The following is a 16,899-nucleotide window of genomic DNA, read 5'->3' as shown; positions in this document are numbered from 1 at the left end:
GAAGAAAGCAGCCACTGACAATGCAGAGCCCATTTCCAATGTAAATATCCCCTGCTGTAACTTCAGCTATTTGCCTAGTGTACAATCCTGCTTTTTTCCAGGGACACACAATATTTGCACATATGCAAATCAAGAAAGCTTTAACTGCTGGAGAGCCATTACTTTATTAAGTGCCCTAAATGAAATTATATTTGAACAGCAAAAACTGATGCAAAGTTCTGTAGAAGGAAAAGCTTACATTAAGTTAATGAGACATTTTCTTCAAATGGGTCAGACCAAGTCCCAATCAATGGTGCAAAATTACAGTACTTTTAAATAAGTGGACTAATAATTTCAGATGCATGCATTTGAAGTGAGCATTGGACAGTAAAATTTCACAGCACAAATGACCAGTATTTAAAAAAACAGCCAGAGTGAATTACTTAATTTACCAAGTGGTGAAAACAGACTACATAATAACATGCCTGTATAAAATGTATAAGACAATGTGTGTACCTGCATAGCCAAATTTTACTGTCAGATACTGGATTTAAAATACACCAAAATGGACCTAAAAGTATCTTCATTTATAATAAAATTATGCATATCCTGATGCAAAGCCCAGTTAGACTATCAAGGGTAGGATCTTACAACAGATAGTGTGGGTCTGCCATAAATGTGTGTGCAAATCAAAACAAAAACTTGGAAAATTGGAATTTAAAGAGCAAACGGCATTACTTAAATCTGAACTGGTGTAACTCACACCTGTCAATGTTTCATTCTGGTTACACAAATTACATCTCAGCCATCTGCTATAATCAGGAGCTTGTTGGGCTCCTGATTACCGTCTGACTACCATACACACAACTGTCTTATTCTAGAATGAAGCTTTGGTAAACATCACATATTTCAGGGATATGACTGCATCTCTTTATACAAAATCCTGTTATAGTCAGGAACAGCACAATGCATTAGCTCTACTGAATTTATTATACAACACTTGTAACCAAAGCCATGAATGTATAAAGAATTATTTGAAGAATACACCATCCTCAGGGACAGGATTTTAAAAAGCTTTAATAACTTTAAGAAGAGCCATGCCCATGCCCACTTTATCTGCGCTTTGTGGTCCACCACTCTTCATGTTAGTTCTTCTCAACTGTACATATCAGTTAATTTGCTGTGCTGTTCGGTTAAGGTGGCATTTCTTCACCTTGTTAAGAGTTCTCTTTAACTGAAGCGACACTGGCTTAAAGGAAACTATCAGTTTCTTTCAATATGATTAATTCAGTAAAATGAAGAGACAGCTTTTTGCTTAATTAGCTCTAATTTTGGTGAATGAAAATGAACTTTAATAATACAAGACTCAACTGAACAAACTGGTCAGTTTCTAGAAAAATAAAACCACTTCAGAAATAGCCAACTGTAGTATGAAGATGCCTCAAAGCACCATCCTGCAACATGTCTGAACTGGAGTTCTAATTAGGAATGCACCAATACCTTTTTTGACAGCTGATACAAAGTACTTCATGAACACTGCTATTAAAAGCAATGAATGGTGCAGCAGTTTTAAAAAATATACACGGTTTAATACACCAAAGTTAATAAAAACTGACTTTTGTTTAAGAAATACACATGTATTATTTAATAACATTAACAACAACTCTTGTAAATGTGTAATATTTGACCAACACCAAATATAAACTCCTTAAAAAAAAAACAAAAAAAAAAAACGGAATTTCCATAAACCTCACTGAAAACAAAAACTGAAGCCTAAAATGTCAGAGGTAGATTCCTGTTATATTGTAAAACAACTCAGCTCATTTCCCCTTTTCCTATAATTCTTGAAACCCTTCACTGACCACATTGGTACATAGCACTGACAGAAGCTCTCATGGTCAAGTAGCAAAGGAAGGGAGTCCCACTATATTAGTTACCCAGTAGCAGGGACCACCATCTAATCTCTGGATATTTGGTTCAGAGAGGTATGTCAGGACTTCAGGTTCATGTTTGCCACATGTACATAGTAGAATGAAATTCTTACTTGCATGTCTATTCAGAATATTAAGAGGAATACAGTACTAACAATACACAAGCAAATGAACATTTGTACTGTATATAGATTTTAATGGATTATCAATATTTTGCCTGTTCTTCAGTTATGGTGTGTCGGTAAAGCATTATATAATTATGACTCTTACACAATTGCTTAAAAGAAACAGGTGAAAAGTGATTTAATGAATGCAACACTTGAAAACACAGTCCTCCACAAAAATAGAAATCTATACATTAGTGCTTGATCAGCAAAATTCAGCAAAGTGTTTTTTACAAAGCAAATACACAGTGTGATGTTTTCCTGGAAATTCCTCCTTTCCATGAGATTTCTCAGCACCACATACTTTATGCATGCAGATTAGCCATGTGGCACTGCAATTAGCCATGTGACACAAATGCTAGACAAAACATACCTTAAAAGGAGAGCCCCCAACCCCTCAGTCTGAAAACAAAGGAAACCCTGTTAATAGTAAAAGATGCATTACTATTTATGAGGCGTTTTTTCTTGATGTGTGGAGCATATGAACAGATACATGGGAAACAAAAGACATTCCAGCTACACCCTGAGCTGCGACTTCCAAGAATGGAATGAGCCAGTTCCACACCTCAGCGTTGTGGCACAGCCTCTCCGAGTGTAATGATCTATATTTTATTTACTTATTGCTAATTTGAGGCTATTTGTTGTATTTTGTTAGTGGTATTCGTTTCACCGGAGTCTTTTTTTGTCTGAGGCATGAGATGGTGCGATTGTTAGCAGTGCTGCCTTATAGCACAGAGCACATCTGTGGCCACAGTAATTAGTCAAGAATAGTTGGCAGACATTTCCCAAGACCTCAAGGATATCTAAAACACCATTGCACCATTATAATCCACTCAAAACTAGTTCAGTTTCTCCTTCCCCATTGACTTCAATGTATTTTGCTGCCTCATAAATCTAAATGCTTGGGTTCCATGTGGGTTTACTCCAGATACTCCTCACAAATACGAGAGACGTGTGTTACGGTAATATACCATTAAAAACTGGTCCCAAACAGATGTGTGGGAAGGAACAACGGACTGGTATTTCACATTCACTCAAGGTTGATTTCTGACTTGTATATAACACTGCTGGGAAAGTCTGGAGTATCCTCCTTATGCAACACTGAACTGAAGTTTGGTAATTTTATGACAAATTCCTTCTCCCACCCTCCAATGCAATGATCAACTATGTAAACAGTTATCTTAAAAACACACACACAAAAAAAAGCCATTAGGTGCAAATTTTTTTGAATCAGTACTTCATACTAAAAGGATGGGATGATCAGACATAGCGAGCTATTCCATTACTTAAAAATAAATAAAATGCATCCACTGTCACACTGTACAGAATGTAGAATGAGTATACCAAAGTTATGCTTGAAGGCTTCCTGTTAAGGGAAATCAGCTATATTGTTCCAGATAAGAAACAAAGAAATAGACATAGCACTGCAATAATTTAAGTTTACCTAGAAATGTGACTGTGTCAACAAGGAACATTTTGACTAACAAAATAAATGACTGTCACCAAAAGGTTTCCTTTTCAATTACCTTAATAGCTGTGCAACTATAGAGCAGCATGAAAAATGAGGTGGACTCTCACGAAACACCACCACACATGAACTTGCATTATCTGCATATTATACACAAACAAATAACCTTTAGTATTCAATACCTGCAGAAGAACAATAAGCACCAGTTTATGGGAGGATACTCTGAAGTCAATTAAATATAACCAGAAATTAAGATGGGCATCTCCCTGAAGATTTCTTGTGACACTGTTGAGTACTAAAATGAACAGGTGTATGGATGTCTAATCCCCAGCCTGTTATAAAGGTTGCTGCTCCCGAAAAAGAATTTGCAAATATTACCTATTGATAAAGGCATAGCAGATACAGTCAGCATTTTGGTCAGGCTTGCTCATTTAAGGCAAAAGTGCTTTGGAAAATTAAAAAATAAAGGTTAGGTACGAATTAAGAAACGAGCTTTGCTGTAAAATGTCCATTTTGGGTAATCCTTTCACACATTTTCAAAAATCAGATAATCACTTTTAGTGCTAACATATGCCACACTTAATGTTAAAACTGTGTTACAAGCCAATATAACCTAGATAACAAGTATGAAATCAAACTTTCTAAATTAGGCATGATTCTCACTGTGGTGGCGTCTCTTCACCAGCAAATGACAGACTGGGGATACTGGGATATGACAGGAACAGCTTACAACAAAATGTATGCTTTGCCTAAACTTCAAACAAAAACTTTCACAAACAGCTAAATAAACAAAGGCAGTCTGTCAGTTCTTTGGTTTCAAGAATTAAAATTAAAAATAGAAATTATATATGAAAAAGGTTTCATTTTGAAAGGAGATGTATAAAACAAATTTCAACAGATCAATGAATAATTATTTTTTGTAAACTGCCCTTCACCAAGCATGGCCTCAGGAAACGTGTACAAATTTACAGCTATAATGCAATAATAACTATGAACTGCTAAAACTTACAACATACACAAACAATAAAACTAAATGTTGCCACTGCACAACTGAAATGTCAAACATTTACTGTATATACACATGTGGCCTTATTTTTAAGATGATCATTTCAAGGTCATTGTAGATGTTTGGGGAAATGTGTTAGTTTACCATAAACAATTCATTAAACATGAATGGCAGACCAATTTTAAAATGATGTAATTTCAACATTTGCCAGTTTATTTGCTTATCTACACTGCAATGCTGGACATTTTTACCAAGGTTTCACAATACTTCTTAAAGGGTTAAAAATACAACCAAACAGTTGAATTTATGATCAGTGATTTAATATGAAGCCTGAAGCATACTACAGAAAATGTTAGCATAGACAATGCCTCCAGACACCACATCAGTAAGCAACTGCATTATTGTTTTGAACACCCCATTAAAAAAAAAAAACAAAAAAGCAGCAAGGTTTGAAATAAAGGTAAAGCAAATGATGACTAGAACTAGGATTATATTTTTTATTTATTTAATTATTTTAAGATGTCTGGTGCTGGTCTTTTTTTTGTAGTAAATATAACAAGAACAACAAGTAAAAGCACACAGTATCCCCATCAACTGATACAAAGCCTCCACTTCTTACCGAACACACCACAAATCATAAAACGTCTGATGTACTTGTCTTCACTTCAGACTAATAAAGAACATGATTTCTCCTTTGTTTTAAAGCACATTTGGACATAGCTCTGCTTCTTGCAGTTTTCTCCAAGAAACCATAAAATTACACATGAAAGGGAAAAAAAAAACCTCTCATAACAACAAAAATATTTCCCTTTGTTATAAAGAACCTTCTACTAATATTGAATTTTCGGTAAGCACGCAGACAGGCATAAAAAAATCTCATGCTCCATAACACAGGCTGTTCCTAACATTATGCATTTAACACACACAAATGCAAATTTGTATTTGGATTAATATTTGTCACACTAACTAGGGTTGTTGTGGTTTCCATTATAATTATGCTTCCATCATGGTTTTTCCTGTTGTAATTCTGATTACAAAATTGGGACATCAGTTTCTGCAATTATGAATATTTTTAAAACATGTATACTTTTACGTAATTTACTCCAAATTAAAAGGAGTCATTCCATTAAAAAGCAAAACATATTTTCTTTATTTTACATCCGAGGATATTGTGCAGTTAATAATGAATTTTACTCAATCATTAGTCCTCTGAAAATCAAAAATCAGTCACAAATGACGACAAATTAAGAAACAACCACATTGGTACATAGCTAACCTTTACAAAACCAAGTGTCCAAAGTTTCAGAAATGAGTTGCACAGTGGAAGAGTTGGAAATATTAAAATGGACACTTTTAAGAAACTTCAGTTGATCACAAAGGAAATAATGCATTTGTGTATGCCTCCCAGAGAAAGTGGGAGCAGGACTGCGGTGCTGTTTATATTCCTTCTAAGAGCAAGTTGCCACTAGGTTCAGATGCAACAAATAATATGAAATCTGATCCCTACCCAAAGCTTTGCAGGGTGGTAAGCTCAGATGGTGCAGCTTGCCAACAAATTCCATCCTAAGGAATCTGTTGCAGTATACTTGTTTTAGGTGAGTTTCTGTAGGAATCAAAACGAGTGTCTTATATTTTGAACTACTGCTCTTTTGGCTCCTCAACCAGAACGACAAAGCAAATGACAACACAGCTCTAATGACCACTTACTGAAGCCCTGCACTCCACCAAAGTCATGATAAAAGTAAGGGATGGTTTTGGCAAGGTTATAATATTATCCAGAATTCCCCAGCCTTGCGGAGAACAAAAGTTACCAGTCTTCATTATGGACAGACGAGAACTGAAAGGGGCACACTAAGGAAAATTAAAAACAATAGATATTGCATCTTGGATGCGCCAGAAGCTTGTGGTGTGTTTAGTTCCATTTCTGCAATGAAGGTTGCAGCTATGTGTAAACAGCTTTAGTGTGGTAAGGCCCCAGGGAAGGACAAAATATATCCAGAAATGCAGAAAGAACTGGATCTTGTGGGGCGGTTAACACACAGTATTAATATTGCATGGAGGAGAAAAAAGTGTAAACTGAAGAACAAGAGGGTGTGTTTAGATTACGGAGAGACAACACAACATTATCACACTGGAAAAAGCTATGCTGGAATAGTGGAATTACCACTCCAGGCAACAACCAAACTCAGATTCTGACCTGGCCATGGAATAAAAGGGTATACTAGCCAAATGTAACTTGAATATATTAAGTTTACTTGAAAAGATGCAAGTAGAGAACCCCCAGACTGACTGGCACCCTACTCTTCATCCGATGACTGATGGGATAGGCTCCCATTTCTCCACACACCTGCCCTTGATAAGTGGGTTGGGGAAAGAGTGATGGATGGATAGAATGGACAATAGAATAGGTAACAACTGCCCCCTGTGGTACTTTTTACCAATTTCTGTAATTAAATATTTGCAGTACTATGCAATACTTCAGATTTTTTTCAGGCCATCATCTTTGTCACAGATCTCTTGCTTGAGCAGGATTGCTGTGTTTTTGGTTGGACAGAATCCACTGTTATTAATGACAAGCGGCTTTCTGTCAAATACTATTGAGCAGGGTAGGGTGTGAGAAGCAAGCATATTGTGGCACCTTTTTTGTCAGTCCCATTCTAGAAATTTTGGGCAAAAAAACATGACTGACTAAACACGTTACAGAGCCATTCATTTTTTTTTTTAATTTGCAGATAGGCTGCTGTAGAAGACCATGGAATTGCTAGTGTTGTTCACACAAAAGTACAACACTTCTTTATATAGCTCTTGCCACATCAGTCCAAGAACTGTGGTATTCACAGTGTAGTATATTTCTTTAAAGTAAGAGTGCAAAAAGTATATACGTCACTCTTTGAACACTTGACAGTCCCTACCCAATCAAAACTGCCACAAAATGTAGAATAAAAGTTGATAATATACACGCCGTACATCTTCACCCCCACCTATAATTACACAATTTCATCTATAAATAAAATACAGGAGGGACTTTAGATTAGAACCACTTCTTCGTGTGAATGAGTGGCATCTGCACAAGTAGTGAGGATGACCCTTGACTGCCTCTCCTGGAGGTACAACAGGCATGGCCAACAGGGAAAAGACATGAGACAGACCCAGGTCACTGCAGAGAACTTTTTCCCACCTGATCTATAAGCAGCTATGAATATCAAATAAGGAACAGGAGGCTGTTTCTGGGGTTAGAGGTGTCTGGAGTGATGAAATTAGTCAGTTGCTGCAGTGACACTAATGAATAGCTGACGGAGAGAGATAAGACAGAAACATAAGTTCACATATTTCATTATCTTGTGCTTCTGCGCTCCTTTTCTGTAGCTTATAAACAAGAGCTGTGAGTTTAATAAGAGCAATGGATGATGAAGTAGACATATTTTCCAAAGTGCAGAAGAAATTAAGATGAATGTACACAAAATAAGATGCCAACATAAGAAATCACATGTTGGACTGTTCCTTCACCACAGTGAAGGGGAATTGGAGAGGAATGTTGGGAGACCTAGGAATGCTTAGAAAAAACAAATTATAAAAAGGCATCCTCACTGGAATGATCTCCACTAAATATTTGCTTCCCAAGATGAACTTCAAGATTATTTCCACCAGAATCTGCCCAATTGCAGGTAAACTTAGTATATTAATGAGGAAGGAAAGCATGAGCATTGTGAATATTTAAGTAACAGATACTAGCTTTAAGGAGTATTTAGGAGTAATGCTCAGTAAAAAACACATCTTAATACGACATTGGCAGTTTTATGAAAAGCAGTGACTAAAGCTAGACAATGTTATCGTAAAAATGTTTTAGTAAAAATGAACATATTCTTAATAGTAAAAAAAAAATAAAAAAAAAAAATGAATAAATGCACTTCAACAAAAAACTCATACAGGACAAAGAAGATTACAAGAATGTAGTCTCTAAATCACAAACCACAAAATGTTCATTTAAAGTTATTATAATTCTTTTTCACCTGTATAGTCCAAAGAGTGACCCGACTATAAACTGATACTATAGTATACAATGGTGATATCAGTTATGATGGATTACTGTTGACCTTTCGAACAGTCCAGTAACATTAGAGTGCAAGTAGTTCATCGGAAGGCATATTCTCACACAAGGCTTATTTGGAATTGCCAATTCACTGAATATCAATTTTTGGGGACGGGGAAGTAAAACTTGACTACCCAGCAAAAAACTCAGGCAGACTTAGATGGGAATTCCATTTCTGGGATTTAAACCCAGGTCAATGTATCCATGAGGTAGCATCACTATCCACAGTGCAACCATGCTGACCACTGCCCCATATTCTAATAAAAAAAATACAATATAATTCTTAAAACCATTTCAGATAAGGTTTAAGGATATTTATAAATGTTCTAACACTGATAATCTTGCAACAAAGAGAGCTATCAGTAGACAAATTAAAAAAAATGCTGATTATGAAACCCACTCATCTTTTTACCAGAATTGCTAATTTCAATTTTAAGATTGCATGGGACTAGAAGCTATTCTGGCAGCACTTTAACACATTGCATGACATCACACAATACTTTGAAAAGCAATATGCCTGACTACTGGGTTTTATCCTCACTTTAAGCTTTAAAAGGAGTATATGCTTCCAGTGACCTAACTTGAATGTTTTGCCACTATGTTTAATTCAGCAACTGCCTATATACCTTATGTGGCACTTGAAGCCTTACTGGAACGATGCTCATTCTGAAACTGACATCTAAACTCTTCTGAAATGAAGTGCAGCAGTGAATGAGAACACTGTAAACACTTGATGCACAGTATTATGACACCTCATTTTCAAGAGTATATGACAATAAAAAAAAACTGTTTATGTTATATAGTTTCAATTCGATTAAATTCCACCCAAAATTATTATTATTTCTTTTTATTTTATTTACCTAGGTTGTTTGTATTAATTAATGACTGCGAGTATTAATCTCATTTTTAAGGAGAACAAAAGGCAACAAAATTACTGACACAATACATGTACACTGGGGGCCAATACTGAACAGCAGCAAACAAAGTGCCTTTGAAAGGGAAAAATATATATATATCTCAAAAATACTTGGGTCACATAGCCTACCAGTCACATATCAAGTTTAGATGAAAAGTTTGTTCTCAATTCAGAATACTACACTTTCATTCATGAGAGGATTTTCCAGAAATGATTTAATTAATGACATTTTAGCAAAAATACAAAGATGCGAGATGCTGTGAGCTTACAATTTGACACCAATATGTGGATTGTGCGACAAGTAATTCAAGTTTTTCTTTTTCCTAATGAACATTTTCATATCATTAGATGTTATCGTTGGTCCCCATTTACGCTATTGCACCAGTAGTTTTGTTACTGTTATTCTCCATAAACATATGGGCTAAGAATCAGAGAAAAAAAATGTTGAACCTGAAACTTTGAACCTAAATTTATTGCAAAAAATTGCAATAACCAAAACATGAACAGATTTGTAACAAATTCCAATACTTCGTAAATAACGTAAACAAACACATTTTAAGTGCTGAACACATTTCAATGAACACATCCAATAAGCATATTTCAAGAGCTTCCTTTTGCCAAAACAAATGAATATTTAACTAGTAAGTGGAATGCAAAAAATAAATGAATTGTAGCACAGATTACTGACAGGTAGAGAATGATCAAATTACTTTGCAGTTTTGACTACTTAAACATTAATGCCTTTAAACAAGTGAAATATGTAGTTTCTCTCTTTCACTCTTGTAGGATTACAAAGAAAAAACCCTACAGCTGATCTGAACAGTCAATCTTAATAGCACATTTCAGTCCTCCGACAGCTTTTTTCTGAACAGTCAATCTTAATAGCACATTTCAGTCCTCCGACAGCTTTTTATAGAAGTCAGCGAGTTACTGTGAATCAAAGGTCATGCTCCTCAAATGCAGTAGTATTTATTTTTTTGGTTCCATACATGGCAAACGCTGTCTTGTCCAGACACAGATGCAGCTGCGGTGGCAATTTGTGTCACTCTCTTTAACACCGATGTAAATTATACAACACGAGTAGCTTGCCTGTGCATGTTATGTAGTACTATACCTCAAATGCTATGATCATGTGCTGCCGGACAGACAGAAAATGCGAGTTTTCCCATAGGTCAAGGCCTTAAAGATGAGAGAGCTTCTAGGTAGAATATTCAGTGAAAACCCAAATTTGCCAAGTTGTGAGGTAAAACTATGAGCTCTCAGTGAGGTAAAACTATGAGCTCTCAGCTCCTTGTATATTACGAAACTAAAAAATTACAACCAGGTCAGTCTGTTTGCTATAAGGCACTACGTGACACATACTTACAGTGGTGTGAAAAACTATTTGCCCCCTTCCTGATTTCTTATTCTTTTGCATGTTTGTCACACAAAATGTTTCTGATCATCAAACACATTTAACCATTAGTCAAATATAACACAAGTAAACACAAAATGCAGTTTGTAAATGGTGGTTTTTATTATTTAGGGAGAAAAAAAAATCTAAACCTACATGGCCCTGTGTGAAAAAGTAATTGCCCCCTGAACCTAATAACTGGTTGGGCCACCCTTAGCAGCAATAACTGCAATCAAGCGTTTGCGATAACTTGCAATGAGTCTTTTACAGCGCTCTGGAGGAATTTTGGCCCACTCATCTTTGCAATATTGTTGTAATTCAGCTTTATTTGAGGGTTTTCTAGCATGAACCGCCTTTTTAAGGTCATGCCATAGCATCTCAATTGGATTCAGGTCAGGACTTTGACTAGGCCACTCCAAAGTCTTCATTTTGTTTTTCTTCAGCCATTCAGAGGTGGATTTGCTGGTGTGTTTTGGGCCATTGTCCTGTTGCAGCACCCAAGATCGCTTCAGCTTGAGTTGACGAACAGATGGCCAGACATTCTCCTTCAGGATTTTTTGGTAGACAGTAGAATTCAAGGTTCCATCTATCACAGCAAGCCTTCCAGGTCCTGAAGCAGCAAAACAACCCCAGACCATCACACTACCACCACCATATTTTACTGTTGGTATGATGTTCTTTTTCTGAAATGCTGTGTTCCTTTTACGCCAGATGTAACGGGACATTTGCCTTCCAAAAAGTTCAACTTTTGACTCATCAGTCCACAAGGTATTTTCCCAAAAGTCTTGGCAATCATTGAGATGTTTCTTAGCAAAATTGAGACGAGCCCTAATGTTCTTTTTGCTTAACAGTGGTTTGCGTCTTGGAAATCTGCCATGCAGGCCGTTTTTGCCCAGTCTCTTTCTTATGGTGGAGTCGTGAACACTGACCTTAATTGAGGCAAGTGATGCCTGCAGTTCTTTAGACGTTGTCCTGGGGTCTTTTGTGACCTCTCGGATGAGTCGTCTCTGCACTCTTGGGGTAATATTGGTCGGCCGGCCACTCCTGGGAAGGTTCACCACTGTTCCATGTTTTTGCCATTTGTGGATAATGGCTCTCACTGTGGTTCGCTCGAGTCCCAAAGCTTTAGAAATGGCTTTATAACCTTTACCAGACTGATAGATCTCAATTACTTCTGTTCTCATTTGTTCCTGAATTTCTTTGGATCTTGGCATGATGTCTAGCTTTTGAGGTGCTTTTGGTCTACTTCTCTGTGTCAGGCAGCTCCTATTTAAGTGATTTCTTGATTGAAACAGGTGTGGCAGTAATCAGGCCTGGGGGTGGCTACGGAAATTGAACTCAGGTGTGATACACCACAGTTAGGTTATTTTTTAACAAGGGGGCAATTACTTTTTCACACAGGGCCATGTAGGTTTGGATTTTTTTTCTCCCTAAATAATAAACACCATCATTTAAAAACTGCATTTTGTGTTTACTTGTGTTATATTTGACTAATGGTTAAATGTGTTTGATGATCAGAAACATTTTGTGTGACAAACATGCAAAAGAATAAGAAATCAGGAAGGGGGCAAATAGTTTTTCACACCACTGTATTTGCGTACACCTTATCTTTATTTGTGTTTGGACTAACAAGAAAGATGAAGTCATCTCCCAAAAGCCCAACCAGAAAAATCATGTGAATGTAACAAAGTGGGAAAGGAACAAGCACTATTGTACATCTCCCCTTCATCGTCAAACAAAGCTCAACACCTTTATTTTTAACATGAAGTTCCACTGTACATGTGTTTATCCCAACCATAACCAACTTTGATTTCCTCGAGTGGAGACTTTTTACATGATGTGCTCACAGGCAACGATTCACAGAGTTTTGCTTGCTGATGACTGGTCAATAGTCACATTGGACTTCTCACATACCATTGGTAATTGGGAGAATACTATTAACCAATTGGCTTGAACATTTCCAAAACAAAAACACATGCTGTTGCTTTGTTCATGGTTGCTGCTTATTTAATAAAAATCATTCACTCATTCAGTCAAGGAATACAAGGAAAACATTCACTCTAAATACAAATAAATACTATTTGGCAAATGAATAACTCAGTCCGACACCATGTCCACTGCTACTCAGAAGACACTGGAATGTTACCCTTTACCTAGAATCCCCACTCAGGCTTTACCTTATGCTGCTTACAGCCCACTGACAATTGGCTTAGGTACATAGTTATGAATGGCATGTTAAAAACAAAACAAAAAAACGATACAAATTCATGTGTACAATGCTGTAGAAACGGCAGGAGTATCCATTTCAGATTTAGACTTTGAACTTGCTGTTTTAAAATTAACTACTGCATGCCTTAAATGCTAAACAAACAAAATTATATATAAAACCTCTCCACAGAATTTGAGATGGACTCTGTTTTCTGCGAAAAAACAAAAGACATCTTTCAGCTCATTATTTGCAGCAACCGTAAGGAGTTTTTCATTGTTTTTCTAGCTGTTCTCTCCAGCGCATTAATGCCCTAGTGGAAAGAAACTCAATGTTTTCTTGCCTTATAGGACGCAAATATCCAGCAGGCATGATGTATTGTTCCGTAATTGAAATGCTCTCTGAGCAAAACGACAAGACTGCCTGAACCTTGCAAATGTTTCAAGCTTTTGGCTGAATATGGAAGACAAGACTGGAATACATTATCTAGAATACAGTACTAAATATGCATTCACTTTGAATGCATACTGTGCAAAAAAGCAACAGATGGATAAGTGCCTTTTATATTATGTTTTAGAAAAATGGCACACTGTCTTATCAAGTTTAAATATTTTTTAATTCCTTTATCTACCCAAAATACACTGGCCTCATTCAGATGCATACTCATTTATCTTTAGCATTGGAAAAGGGCATGGTAATATTAAAGAAGCCAATTTCATTGTCTAGAGTTACGGGCTATGATCAACAGATAGAGTATAAGGGGAGGATGGGTGCAACTACACTTTAGGAGCAGTTCATTTTCATCATAGAGTGCCCTGCTGTTCTATATCAGGCCATGGACAAGAAATAGCTAAAGAAAATGAACACATAAATGGCAGGGGGACCAAGAAAAACAGCCAGTCTTGTTTGCACCTTTCAGGAACTTAAGCTGTTCAAGACTTTCAGGAAACCAGAGCAATGTGATGAAGCTGAGGAAGGGCAGATTCAGAAGAGAAAAAACCCACTTGAATTTCTCTAAGTTAAGGGCTGTTAACCGCTGGTATTTCCTGCCTGGACATGTCGCCTAGCGGAAACTGACATTTAAGAACAGATTAGGTTTGTGGTTCTTGTCTAGTCAAGAGAAGATATGATCTGCAGAGGAGACCTGGAGTCACTGAGTTTTCCCTATTTAGATACTTTTATATTCTCTGTATTTATACAGCAACTGCTCCAATTTGTTTACTGTAGGAGTAACAAAATATTAGGGGCACCAGCACATGCTGAAAGACCCTTAATCGCCTAACATCTCTTACATTTGTGCGGCATGTACTGTAGTAATCTCATAGTCTTCTTCAACAAGCATGTTGATTATCATATATAATTAAAAACTGCACTGTACTCTGTGCACATGAGGATTAATTATCCCTCAAAGAACATATGGGACTGAATCTGCATAATTTACTCAAAATGGAAAAAAACCTCAGTTTATGATTTCAGCAAATTCCTGCAAGAACATCTTGTTGGTGGACATTCTAGATAGGCAACAGACGAGTAAGTGGGATTCAAGAAATTAGGTTTGTCTGAAACCAATGTTTCAAATATCAAACACACAAAGATATTGAGGAGAGACTGACTATGCATCTCAATGGCCCCTTCATGTCACATTATACAACTTTTTTCAGTGATAATCAGTTATAATCTTCGAGAGTCAGGGTGCAGCCGCTACACGCTCCCGTAATCGTCAGTCTCATGCAAAAACGTACAACAAATTAGTCCACACCAGGAAGTACAATGCATTGAATACAATAATGAAGAATAAGGAATGCAAATAGAAGACAGGCTGATGTCTGATGTACCACAACAGAATGGAAAAAACAGCAGAGATTGCAGCTGAACTCGGCGTACCTGTAAACCCTTTGTGCATTACAGGCTTCCTCAGGCAGCTCATTTCTAGTCATAAATTGACAAACTCAGGGAAAACGATAAGCACTGCAGTTGTAGTTGGAGGGTTTTTCAGACATTACATGTCATTCAATGGAACAAAGGCCTTACCTGTGCAATAAAAGGCGTTAATGTTGTATTGGAACTTAGTTTCCAGTTTGCCCCGGAGCAACCTGCTCCTCTGCAACCACTGAAGGGGCACATAGCTGTGAAAAGTATCCAACAGCAGGTGCAGGAAACCACTACACAACAGCTCATCCTTCTCTTACTGTTCTGCTTAGGAGCAAAAATAAGCATTGTTCCACACTCTTTCTTTAAGCAGATTTTTTAATTTAGCGCATGTGATTTGGTAACTTGCAGTAAAAAAAAAAAAAAAAAAAAAAAAAAAAAAAAAAAAGATTGATTAGAACTCTTTCACTGCAGAACATTAAGATTTCCTGCTTTTTTTCACAACCAGCTGGTATATGAACATAAAAATAAGCCGCCAATAAATTTAGTAACAGGAGAACAAAAAAAAAAGATTGGGACACAACAGTTTATATGAAAAAAGCACAAGACTAGTATGAAAAGCAGAATAAACTGCTGTCCTAGATAATGCTCCTAACCACCTACCACAGCCACTTCAGTCTGGGCAAATTTGCTAAAGGCAAAAAAAAAAATGAACTGAAAAATGTGACAGCCTTAAACAGCAGCACACACAAAACATGCCAGTAAAAGAAAGCTTTTTCAAAGTGTAAAACTGGATAAACATGGTCTCTCAATTCCAAAAAAAGATTAGAAGAGCAGATCATCTTAGCATCACCCCATGACCTGACCTGCATAAAATACTGGGGGTGGAGCGGAGTGGGATGACTGTCATGATGTCACATGCTGACTTACATGACTATTCCGAATACATTGTGTAACCACAACCTTGTATTGTCATGAGATCACTACCATCTTAGATGTCTACAACAATGCAAGACTGCCAGACCTTTTTTTTGCAACTACCATTAGGAAAGCATCCTATTCATTATTCTTTTCTCTAGGGGTATACATAGGGCATTTCCTACAGGTGTCTAATTGACAGCAACTGCGTACTAATTTGATCAGTCACTGTGTGTGTGGGTGGGTATATAATATTTAAAATTCAATCTGGCATTATGCCACATTGCACAATCATGGCTACCTCCTGTTATATTTTTTTCTTCTAACATTTTGTAAAATGGACACACATCACCTATTTGCCAACAATCAAGGACATTCTCTAGATCCACTATTTTCTAAATACTTTGTTGTTTGAGAAATGTAGTTACCACTTATTAAGCAATACCACATTATACAAAAGTAAATGATACAACAGTCTCAGAAATTTAAATGACATTTTGCATATAAACTTAGTGAAATCTTGCCCAAAAATAAAAGGATTAAATGTTTTACCAAGAATTTCCCCAAAAATCAAGACTATTCCTACAACAATAATGCCTGCTCAGTTTATAAAAATGTGTGGGAATTATTTCAGATGGTCCTTTTTTTTTTAGGTCAATTTTGTCCCCTTCACTTTTCAAAAAATTAAGAGCATTATACAAGTGTGAAGAGCACCTTTTCACAGCTGCTCACTGAAACAACTGCCATTCTATTGGATCCTTGACACTTTGACCAGTAGAAAGCTATGAGAAGTTTAAAATAACAGAATGATGCACCTTCTTTGTAAAATTCTGTAGGCAGATATAAACCAGTAACCCTTATACACATTAAAAATATGAATAAGGCAATTACATACCGACCACCCACATCATTCTCATCTCATTCTTTGAAACTGTTTTATGTTTCTGCTTTTTTATTCA

General features: G+C 36.5%; 1 protein-coding gene across 4 annotated transcripts in view; it reads right to left on the bottom strand.

Moving 5' to 3' along the window:
• The window catches only part of LOC114661250 (BTB/POZ domain-containing protein KCTD5-like), a 47,292-nt gene that overhangs the window by 18,840 nt on the left and 11,553 nt on the right, over nt 1-16,899 (bottom strand). The gene's annotated exons all lie outside the window — the stretch shown is intronic.

The sequence above is a fragment of the Erpetoichthys calabaricus genome, chromosome 11, assembly GCF_900747795.2.
Source record: "Erpetoichthys calabaricus chromosome 11, fErpCal1.3, whole genome shotgun sequence".
Classification (NCBI taxonomy): Eukaryota; Metazoa; Chordata; class Cladistia; order Polypteriformes; family Polypteridae; genus Erpetoichthys; species Erpetoichthys calabaricus.
Note: the sequence above shows the minus strand (reverse complement) of the source record. Positions and strands in the feature narration are given on the sequence as shown.